The sequence below is a fragment of the Chionomys nivalis genome, chromosome 4 (genome assembly GCF_950005125.1).
Source record: "Chionomys nivalis chromosome 4, mChiNiv1.1, whole genome shotgun sequence".
Classification (NCBI taxonomy): domain Eukaryota; kingdom Metazoa; phylum Chordata; class Mammalia; order Rodentia; family Cricetidae; genus Chionomys; species Chionomys nivalis.
Genome location: NC_080089.1, coordinates 55,175,581 through 55,187,702, shown reverse-complemented (window position 1 = coordinate 55,187,702; position 12,122 = coordinate 55,175,581). Strand labels below are relative to the sequence as shown.

Here is a 12,122-nt window from a genome sequence, read left to right as displayed (position 1 = left end):
TTGTATATCACATTAAAGGTTTCTAAGTTCTCTTGCAAATGTTAACCTCTTGCAAACATCCTTATGCTATGCTGGATTAAATGTTATCACTGTCATTGTGCTCATGACCAAACTGAATTAGCTTAGGGTCCCATAGCTGGACCTAGACTGAGTGCCTTAGTGACTGTCTCATGTATAACATGTTTTCTTGCTTTAGTAGGATAAATTAAATCCTTGTTATGCAGCCCTTATGTGAGAAAGAATTTGGTGATTTATTAAACAAATATAAACAGGAAACATAAATGGTCCTTACATTGAAAGTAGTAATGGGGACAGATGATAAATAACATAAAAAAGGGGTAACGTGGTGTCTCTGAGTTGATCATTTTCATTTCTTGTGTGTGATTAAGAAAAGTTGACTTGTGCTCGCTTCGGCAGCACATATACTAAAATTGGAACGATACAGAGAAGATTAGCATGGCCCCTGCACAAGGATGACACGCAAATTCGTGAAGCGTTCCATATTTTTTTAGGGATACAAGAGTCATACCTAAATATAATAAAAGCTATTTACAGCAAGCCGACAGCTAACATTAAATTAAATGGAGAAAAACTCAAAGCCATTCCACTAAAATCAGGAACACGACAAGGATGTCCACTCTCTCCATACCTCTTCAATATAGTGCTTGAAGTTCTAGCAATAGCAATAAGACAACATAAGGGGATCAAGGGGATTCGTATTGGAAAGGAAGAAGTTAAGCTTTCATTATTTGCAGATGATATGATAGTATACTTAAGCGACCCCAAAAACTCTACCAAAGAACTCCTACAGCTGATAAACACCTTTGGTAATGTGGCAGGATACAAGATCAACTCCAAAAAATCAGTTGCCTTCCTATACACTAAAGATAAGGAAGCAGAGAGGGAAATCAGAGAAGCATCACCTTTCACGATAGCCACAAATAGCATAAAATATATTGGGATAACTCTGACCAAGGAAGTGAAAGATCTATTTGACAAGAACTTTAAGTCTTTGAAGAAAGAAATTGAAGAGGACACCAGAAAATGGAAGGATCTCCCTTGCTCTTGGATTGGGAGGATCAACATAGTAAAAATGGCAATTCTACCAAAAGCAATCTATAGATTCAATGCAATCCCCATCAATATCCCATCAAAATTCTTCACAGATCTGGAGAAGACAATAATCAACTTTATATGGAAAAACAAAAAACCCAGGATAGCCAAAACAATCTTATACAATAAAGGACTGTCTGGAGGTATTACCATCCCTGACTTCAAACTCTATTATAGAGCTACAGTATTGAAAACAGCTTGGTACTGGCATAAAAACAGAGAAGTCGACCAATGGAATCGAATAGAAGGCCCTGACTTTACCCCACAAACCTATGAACACCTGATTTTCGATAAAGGAGCTAAAAGTATACAATGGAAAAAAGAGAGCATCTTCAACAAATTGTGCTGGCAAAACTAGATGTCAATCTGTAGAAGAATGAAAATAGATCTATATCTATCACCATGCACAAAAATCAAGTCCAAATGGATTAAAGACCTCAATATCAGTCCGAACACACTGAACCTGATTGAAGAGAAAGTGGGAAGTACTCTACAAAACATGGGCACAGGAGACCACTTCCTACGTATAACCCCAGCAGCAGAGACACTAAGGGTATCATTGAATAAATGGGACCTCCTGAGACTGAGAAGCTTCTGTAAAGCAAAGGACACTGTCACTAAGACAAAAAGGCAACCCACTGACTGGGAGAAGATCTTCACCAACCCCTCAACTGACAAAGTCTGATCTGACAAAGGTCTGATCTCCAAAATATATAAAGAACTCAAGAAACTAGACCGTAAAGGGCTAATCAACCCAATTATAAAATGGGGCACTGAGCTGAACAGAAAACTCTCAACAGAAGAAGTTCAAATGGCCAAAAGACACTTAAGATCATGCTCAACTTTCTTAGCGATCAGGGAAATGCAAATCAAGACAACTTTAAGATACCATCTTACACCTGTCAGAATGGCTAAAATAAAAAACACCAATGATAGCCTTTGCTGGAGAGGTTGTGGAGAAAGGGGTACACTCATCCATTGCTGGTGGGAATGCAAACTTGTGCAACCACTTTGGAAAGCAATATGGCGAGTTCTCAGGAAATTCGGGATCAACCTACCCCTGGACCCAGCAATACCACTCTTGGGAATATACCCAAGAGATGCCCTATCATACAACAAAAGTATATGCTCAACTATGTTCATAGCAGCATTGTTTGTAATAGCCAGAACCTGGAAACAACCTAGATGCCCTTCAATGGAAGAGTGGATGAAGAAAGTATGGAATATATACATATTAGAGTTGGTTTCTAGTCATAAATAAAGGACATTGAGCCTATAATTCGTGATCCTAGAGAAGATAAATAAAAAGGTGAAGCCAAAATAAAACATATAAGCATCCTTTTGAATATTAACCTTCATCATGCGATGAAAGGAGACAGAGACAGAGACCCACATTGGAGCACCGGACTGAAATCTCAAGGTCCAGATCAGGAGCAGAAGGAGAGAGAGCACGAGCAAGGAACTCAGGACCGCGAGGGGTGCACCCACACACTGAGACAATGGGGATGTTCTATCAGGAACTCACCAAGGCCAGCTGGCCCGGCTCTGAAAAAGCATGGGATAAAACCGGACTCACTGAACATAGCGGACAATGAGGACTACTGAGAACTCAAGAACAATGGCAGTGGGTTTTTGATCCTACTGCACGTACTGGCTTTGTGGGAGCCTAGGCAGTTTGGATGCTCACCTTACTAGACCTGGATGGAGGTGGGTGGTCCTTGGTCTTTGCACATGGCAGGGAACCCTGATTACTCTTTGGGCTGACGAGGGAGGAGGACTTGATCGGGGGAGGGAAAAGGGAGGCGGTGGCGGGGAGGAGGCAGAAATCTTTAATAAATTAATTAATTAATTAAAAAAAACGACACATGACAAACAGACAAAAAAAAAAAAAAAACCGAAGAGTTGACTTTTAGTGTTCTTGTATTTATCAGTAGTTTATTAGCAGGGCTGTTCTGTCTTTACCAAAATAATGAAATGTGTATACGTTGTACTTGAGCTGAGAACTTACATTAACTCAAAAGTATACATAAAAATAAAAAAATATGAAAAGCAAATCTTTACAGAGAATTCCTTCTCTCATTGACTCTTTGCTATGGTTTTCTTATATTCCTTCTCTAGTTATGGTGATGCTGCCTAGAACATGACCTGTGTGCTTGCCATTAATTTTGCTGTAGAGAATAGTAAATTGCTTTACCTTGATAACTTTCTGTGAGTAATACTGTGTTTAGGTGGAGTGGAATTTTTCTTAAAACTATAGTATGTACACATGAGTGATTTTTTAAAAATATTTATTTATTTATTGTGTATACAATATTCTTTCTGTGTGTATGCCTGCAGGCCAGAAGAGGACACCAGACCTCATTATAGATGGTTGTGAGCCACCATGGGGTTGCTGGGAATTGAACTCAGGACCTTTGGAAGAGCAGGCAATGCTCTTAACTGCTGAACCATCTCTCCAGCCCCACACGAGTGATTATTCATTTCATTTTTTTGTTCTTACTTTAGAAGGAATTGGACATGTGAAGTAATGGTGCTTTCTCTGTAGAGGCTTGATCGTCCCTAAATATTAGTCTTAACTGAAGTCTTTAAAGATGCTAAACCACATATATTCTATAGAAGTGGTAAGTGACAGGTGGCTCTCAGCTGCTTCTAATTAGGTACGGGGGACAGTGAAGGATGGAGTTGGTTACAAACAAAATCAGAAGGTAGCGTAAGATAAGACTTAGAGGTGAAAAATGTGCTAGGTCCTTCCTGAACTTTGTTTTCCTTAAGAGTCCTTTTAAGAGGCTGGAGAGATGGCTCAGAGGTTAAGAGCATTGCCTGCTCTTCCAAAGGTCGAGTTCAATTCCCAGCAACCACATGGTGGCTCACAACTATCTGTAATGGGGTCTGGTGCCCTCTTCTGGCCTGAAGGCATACACACAGACAGAATATTGTATACATAATAAATAAATTTTTTTTTTTAAAAAAAGTCCTTTTAAGCATTGTCTTGCCAAGGTACTAATGTTCTTTCCACATGCCCTACTCTGCCTCCTCCCATTCGCTAGCGTCACAGATCCGTGGAGTTCCAGCAAATGGCATGTGATGCAGACTTGAATAGTGTTACCTTTTAATTTTCAGCTTTCTGTTTGACCAGAAAGTATGTAGAAGATTGTTTTATTTTTTAGACTATGGTTGTATGGAACTTGAAAATGGAAAATGAAAAGGCCACTTCATAGGACTTCATTTTTAAGTTTTGAGATAACCAAGAATCTAGTTTCTGGAAGCTTCAAACACCTGACAGTTTTATCGCATTGTTTCTACTAATGTGTTTGTGACTTTCTTTTCGAGATGACAGTTTTTAAAACTATTGTTTTAAAGTTTCCTGTTTTAAATTTCCTGTGAGCCAGCTATGACTTAGTGTTCATAAAATAGTCGTGATGATTAGCTGAGAGATCAGAGTTTCCAATTTTGTTTTACTTTTAAAGAATTCCTGATTTAGCCGGGAGATGGTGGCGCACGCCTTTAATCCCAGCACTCGGGAGGCAGAGGCAGGCGGATCTCTGTGAGTTCGAGACCAGCCTGGTCTACTGAGCTAGTTCCAGGACAGGCTCCAAAGCCACAGAGAAACCCTGTCTCGAAAAAACCAAAAAAAAAAAAAAAAAAGAATTCCTGATTTAGCTGCATACCAACCAGGCTTCCAGGAAGCTCTTCATTTAGATTTTAATATTCCTTTGAAAGCTAGCATTGGTGATATGGTAATACAAGCACTTTAGAGGTTGAAACATAAGAGTTCAAGGCCAACCTGTACAACATAGGTAGCTCCAAGATAACTTACACATTAAAATCCTGTCTGGAAAAAAAATTCCTTTGGCATATTCCTATAGCCTTTTAAATAAATAAATAATAACCTTTATTACTATTTTGTTGTTGTATTGAGACAGGGTTTCACTATGTAACCCTGGCTGGCATAAAACTTGTTATGTAGACCAGGCTGGCCTTGAGCTCACAGAGATCCACTTGTCTCTGCCTTCCAAGTACTAGGATTAAAGATGTATATCACTACTCCTGGGAGCCTTTTAATTTAGAAGACATGGTTTTACTTTTAAAATATTTATTTTTAAAAGAATATTGAAATACTTAGTTCATTGATAAATCTAATAGCATTAGATAAAGTACTTTACCTGGAAGTTGACTATACATTAATATAGATTTATTTCTCTCAGTGTGATCTGCTTTTTGTGGCAGGGTACTTTATAAAAATGATTACAGTGCTTATCGAACATATGGAACTTTTCAATCCTTATTTGTAAATATGTGTGTGCATGTGTATGTGTATGTATATGTGTGCATGTGTGCGAAAGCCACAGGACAACCTTGGATTCCATCCTCAGGTATGCTGTACACCTTTCAGACAGTGTTGCTCACTGGACTAGAGCTCATCAATTAGGCTAGACTGGATGACCAGGGATTCTCCTTTCTATGCCTTCCCAATACTGGGATCATAAGCACATGCCACCATGCCCCATATTTTTATGTGGGTTCTGGGAAACAAAGTCAGGTCCTTGCACTAACAGTGCTTTACCAACTGAGCCATTTCCCCACATCCTTTTAGATCTTTTTTGATGTCATTCATATTCAGTAATTCTGAAATTGGCAGTGAGGGTATTATGGGATGCTGGTTTCTATGTGTATGCATGTTTTAGTATGTTTACTCTAAACCCTAAAGCAACAAAATAGTTTATCTGATTTATATCTTCCTTTTTGGATAGAATATTGTTATAAAGTTTGACATGGTGCTAGAGTGTGGGGAGCAGAGGAACCTGAGTCAATGAAGTCCCAAATGGGCATGTGATATTAACATGGGCCTACCTTCAGACCCATGGGAAAATAGCAAAGCCCCCCTCTCCCTGAAGGTGAGGCTCGGGGATGGCAAAGCTTTCCTCTGGAAGCTGTGCAGATGTTGATAGTGCAGTAGAAAATGTTCACCAGAGCTTCCCCCTCGGTTATTTACAGCCTGAAGACTGCTTCCCTACAGATGCTGCTCCTACTGACATTATCTAAACCTGTCTCCTTGTTCAGCTGTGTATGATAGCCTGCTCCTTCAGCCTGGTGGTGATGGTGCAAGCCTTTAATCCCAGCAGAGGGAGGCAGAGACAGGCAGATCTCTGTGAGTTCAAGGCCAGCCTTGTCTTCAGAGTGAGTTCCAGGACATCCAGGGCTACAAAGAGAAACCCAGTCTTGATAAACAAACAAATGAACAACCTGACTAAAATAAATAAACGAACAAATAAGTAGCCCGGCTCTCTTGTTTATCTATATGTAGTTATTTTATAATAAATATGCTGAGCATCTAGGGTACTGCGGTTTCTCCATCAGAGAGCCCAGTTCCCTCTCCTCCTGAGTCACGTCTGTCCCTGGAGCCATGCAAGGGTATAGCAATGGAAGCTATAGAAAAATCCTGATTCATTTTCCTCTTCAAAAATATACTTAACAATTAAACCAGTCGTATTACTCATGGCATCATTTATATGTTATTGTTAGGTTTGCAAGAATTAAATGAGTTGAGTCCTATTTTCGTAAATAGAAAAATAGGCAATAAACAAGAATTGCAGGCTCTAATGACCTGTATTGTGTAGCTCAGTTTATAACTAGTTGCTCTATTATTTGAATTTATCAGAGAAAAAGAATATCAAGTAAAAATAAATATTCAAGATACTAATTCAATATTTGGGCATCATGTTTGCCACGTTTTTTATTTCTCAATTGAAATTAGATTATTTTCATAGATACTTAAAGATTATTCTGCTGGATGCAGCTGAGAGTTATTGAAATAGATAATCATTTGCTCTTGGGCATTTTTTAGATGAAAAATCTAGCTCCAAACCCCAAATATAAACAAACAAGTAGAACCCCCAAAAGCCATTCACTGCAGTTTGTTTTCCTTGAATATGAATAAATTTGCATTGAAAATTTTATAAATTATTACCTTGCCAACTTTGCTTGTTTTTATACACAGCCAAAACATTTTGATTCAAGATTTGGCATTCTGAAAAGTGGCTGTTCTGCAAATCTACAAGAACAATAAAAGGCTGTGGAAAGATCAGGGAGTCCAAATCCCCAGTTTTATTAGGATTCATTCTTGGTGTCATAGATTCCTTGGACTTGAGCAAATGTATAATGACACATTATAATATGTGCTTCATTATAATGTCAAATAGAGGACTTTTACAATCTGAAATTTTTCAGTGTCCTGTTTAGTCATCCCTCTATTCTCTCCTACTGTTTGGGTTTTTTTCTTCCTGTTTTCATAGTTATATCTTTCCAGATTATGTGGTTGAATTCATACACTATATAACCTATCCAATTCGATTTATTTTAACTATTATAGATAAAGATACTATGAATTTCCTTTTTAGAAAAGATTCTTAGTTATAGATAATATAAGTAAAGCTCATAAAAGAATTCACAAAGTTCATCAAGAAGTTACAGACAAAATGTATAGAGGGCCATTAACACTATAATTTTTATTAGTTACATCTTATGAAACTTATACGATAATATCAAAGCCAAGAAACTAAAATTGATATAAATGAGTGTCTCTATTTCTTTGGGACTTTAATCACACCTAGATTCCTGTAGCCAACATTGCAGTTATGGTTATTATCATGCTACCCCATGAGCTTGCTGCTTCTTTATGTAGCAGTGCATCTTGCCCTTCCTATAGGGGGAGCTGTGCTGGATTTGCAGGGTACCTGAAAGTCCATGGCAACCATGGCAGTTGCCGAACTGTAAATAAAGCATGTTCTGTTCATAGTTAGATCTTAGCAACTCAGCATGGGTCATTTCTTCCCTTTATTAAATTGAGAACTTTCACCATTTCACTTGAAGTTACCCATGGCTTCTCTTTAGCGTCGGAATTGCCAGTCTTCGCATCTGTGGTTTCTATCTTTTGTTCAGTCTGGCCACAGATTTATCAGTTTCATTAATAGTCTTTCAAAGAACCAGTTTTTGGTTTCATAGATTTTTATCTGGTTTCCAGGTGGCTATTTTATTTATTTGTTTGTTTGCTTATTTGTTTGTTACTGCCTACTTAATTTAATTTAATGTGTTCCTTTTGCCCTGATAGAATTTCAAATAACTTATTTTAACCTTTTAACCCCCTAATTAGAGAAAGCTACAAATGTGCTCAGAGCATCTTTGAGAAGCATCTCACAGATTCCTGCTAGGTTTTCACTTTTATTTGACTCAAAATTGTTCTCTAATTTCAAAGGATTTTCTTGTTTATAGATTATTTTGGAAATATATTGTTTGATTTTTGAATGTTTGGGAACTTTACAGTATCTCTCTTTTATTGGTTTCTGACTTGGTTCCACGTAGCTTCCGTTTGTTCAGTTTGTACGGCCTTTTTCCTGGTTGAGCCAGTGCTCTGTTCTGAGAAATGCTTAGGCCATTGTACTGCTGGGAATGAAAGTGTTCAGGGATGCTCAGCTCTGTGCAGGTCCCCCTCCTGTGCCTTTGGAGCACTTGTTATTTAGTTCATGGGGAAGTGTGGAGTCTTTACTTGAGTCTGTCGGTGCTATCTGACGGCTTTTGCTTCACTCATTTGTGCCTCTGATGTTACGTACGTGCATATTTAGGGTTATTCCACCTTTAAAATCAACTAACTTATATACCATAAAATCCCCTCTGTCTCTGACAGTAATTGTTGTTTGATATAAATGGAATCTCTCCATTTAAGATTGAAGGGTTTTTGCCTTTCTAATTTAACCTTTTTCCTTATTTTGTGTGTGTGTTTGGAGGAGGGGTAATATAAATTTGGATCTTACTTTTCATTTATCTTATCTATTTACTTGGGGGTTTTGTTGTTGTTTTGTTTTGAGAAATGATCTTGCCATGTAGCCCAGGTAAGCCTCATACAAAAGATTCTACTGCCTATACCTCTTTCAATGCATCACCATAATCCGCTCATATGCCTTTTAAATGGAATATTTAGCACAGGTAATGTTTGTCTGTGGTAGAGCCCTTGCCTAGTATGTAAAAGGCCTTGGATTTAGTCCTGTCTTGATAAAAACAAATGAATGGAAGATAATTTATATATAATACATTGTTAATATGACTTGTATTGAATCTACCACTTTACTAGTTTATTCTTTATTAATCATTCTTTCAAAATAATTGTACTTCTAGATTCCATTTCATGTCTTCTCTTGGCTTATTTCGGATCCCATTGGTTTACTCTATGTTCTGTTTACTTACTTTAGTTCTTGCTCTGTGAGTACAATAGTCTCTTCCTAGAATTTCCAGTTAAATGACATCATATTACTTCTCATACGGTGTGGTTTTCTCGAGAATTTTTGTTCCACACTGTGTCAATTTTTGTTTTCCTTCTGAATTCTGTGTGTGTGCGTGTATGTGTGCTGTGGTATACTTGTGGAGGTTAGAGAACAGCTTGATGAGCTCACTGTGTGGATCCCTCTACTGCGTTTGTCCTGGCCATCAGCCTCAGGTCATCGAGCTTAGCGGCAAGTGCCTTCACTCTCTAAGCCATCGCCCTACCCTGCCCTTAAAAAAATAACTTTTTCCTCTTCTTTTTCTCTGTGTTTCCTTCTGGGTAAATTCTGTTGCTCTTCTCGTAAGTTCACTAACGTTTTCTTCTGATGGTAAACTGCACTTTTCCACTTCATGAAATTTCGTCTTAAATCTTAATTTTATCTTTGGGCGTTCTGTTTTGAAAATCCTATTTCACTTACACTCATCATATTCCTGTTTTCATTTATATCCTGGACTATATAAATAACATAATTAAAATACTACTTTATATGTTGTTGCTTGCTAATTCTCTATTTCTTAGTCTTCCAGGTAGTTTCCATTAAATGACAAATAGCTGTGAATTTTATATTCCAATGTTTTAAAACTTGTTTCTTTAAAGAACATTGGACTTTCCCTAAAAGGCAGTTTGCTAATTGCACACTGGTTTGTTCCTTTCTAGACTTTCTAGTCTCAGAAGGCTTCCGCACATGTGCAGAGTGCTTTTCTTTTCTAAGGCTACTTTTGCCCTGTTTCTGTGACATGACCTGTTTGGGGTCCTCCTGGTTGCTTTGTATATCCAGAGAGAATTTGTTGATTTTCTGCCCAGTGTCAGCTTTGAAAATCATTTGCATTTTTATTCTTTTGTATTTCCTTGGACTCTCAAGGAAACGCTACCCTTCTTATGCAAAGGTATTTATGTATCTGACACTCAGAGAACTTGGTTCCGATTGCAGGAACTTGGTGAAGCTCTGCTACAGAATTTCCAGCCACCTTGGGCTGCTTGCCTTTTCTGCTAATTCTACCGGACTGTGAGACTGCTGGGTTCTTCCTCACCATGTAGTTAGTGGAAATTGCTTCCTGCCTGAGAACTGTCTGTTTCCTCTTTCTCCGCGTTAGTGGTCCTCATGACTGAAATGGCCTTTTCCTGTATTCTGTGCTGCATGGTGGTCGTTTGCAGCAGGAAGACTGTTATGGACATGTTTATTCTCTGATGGTCAAAAGCAGAGGTCACATCATTCCACAATGAGCTTTAACACCTTTGCAGAATTCCATAGCTGTCAAAAAACTCCGTTCTCCTCACTGTTGCTATGAATAATCTTGTGTCTACTGTGGAAAATAGTACTTATATATCTACTCAAGAACCCATCACAACTTTAAATCGGGACTGGACAGAAAAAAATGTTTCATACCTAAAAAACGTTATAAATCAAGGAAAAAGTTTTCTTGAGAATTTAAAATTGACTTTATATTATTGGAAAATAACTGTAAAATATAAAAATTCTGTAAATATAAAAATAGTATTTAATGTTTTCATAAAAATGTAAATGACTAATAGTGACAAGGGAAAGGACTAAAATAAACTATTTGATCTATAGTTTAATTTATTTAGTTTTTTATATAATATAACTTGATCATGTTTCCCCCCCATACTCCTCCCACATTTTCTCCACCTCCTTACCCTCCTAACTTCATGGTCTGTCTGTCTCTATGTGTCGCAATCTCTCACTCTCTTATTCTAGCCAAAGAACAAAAAACAAAAAGAAAAAAAGAAAAGAAAATGGAAAATTAAAGCAAAAACCCACGAAAGAATCAATGAAGGTCGTTAGTATTTTAAAATATATTCCTGTGATGTTAGCGGGTAGAGATATTGAACTCAGACTATGTCAGGAATTGGCAAACATTAGGCTTCGTAGACAGCTAATTTACTATGCTCTCATGACTCCTCACCCTTATATAGTTCAAGAGCAACCGTAGATGACATAAACGAAGGAACTGGCTATGTTCTTAGGAGACCGTATTTATAGACAGTGAAATTCAAGTCTCATATAATTTTGGTGCTCAAAATACTTTCATTTTGCTTTTTCCAATTGTTTTAAAATAAAAAAAAACCTATTTTCAGCTTTCAGACTATAAATAAACAGGTGGCAAGTCGGGTTTGCTCATAGCTCATGACTTTGACAATGCCTGCTTGGTCTGATTAAAGTTTCCAGTTGGGTCCCCGGTAGATTGATGCATTGAATTTCAGTTATGATATTTTTACTTAAAATTATTCCCTATTATTAAGTTGAATAGTAAAGTAAAACATGTTTGGACCTGTAGGACTTTTGAGAGAGAGTATAGTGCCAAAGGTTATATCAGAAGGTGGGCATGATGGCATATGCCTGTATCCCCAGCTTCTCAGGCTGAGCTGAGGACTTTGATATCAATCTGAGCAGCATAGTGAGTCAGTCTCTGTCTGTCTGTCTGTCTGTGTCTCTCTCTCTCTCTCTCACACACACACACACACACCAAACAAAATGCAGCAGGGCATCCTCAGCAAACTAAAGAACTGGCACTGACATCTAGTTCATCTCTACCAGTTTGCACGTTGTCTCTCTTTAATCATGCAGACTAGATTCCGTCCCCTGGGTTGTGTTTCAGTGTGACTATCACTACTGTTCTAAAATTAGTAATATGCATATTCTAAATTTAGTTGTCATGTTAGTTACTTTTATCAT

The 12,122-nt window shown here is 37.7% G+C and overlaps 1 protein-coding gene and 1 non-coding gene across 4 annotated transcripts in view; both read left to right on the top strand.

The window, feature by feature from the left end:
* Peak1 (pseudopodium enriched atypical kinase 1) overlaps positions 1–12,122 on the top strand; it is a 211,902-nt gene that overhangs the window by 78,995 nt on the left and 120,785 nt on the right. The window lies entirely within an intron of this gene.
* Positions 402–508, top strand: LOC130874049 (U6 spliceosomal RNA). Its single transcript, XR_009057093.1, has one exon. It is a non-coding gene; the product is annotated as a U6 spliceosomal RNA (small nuclear RNA).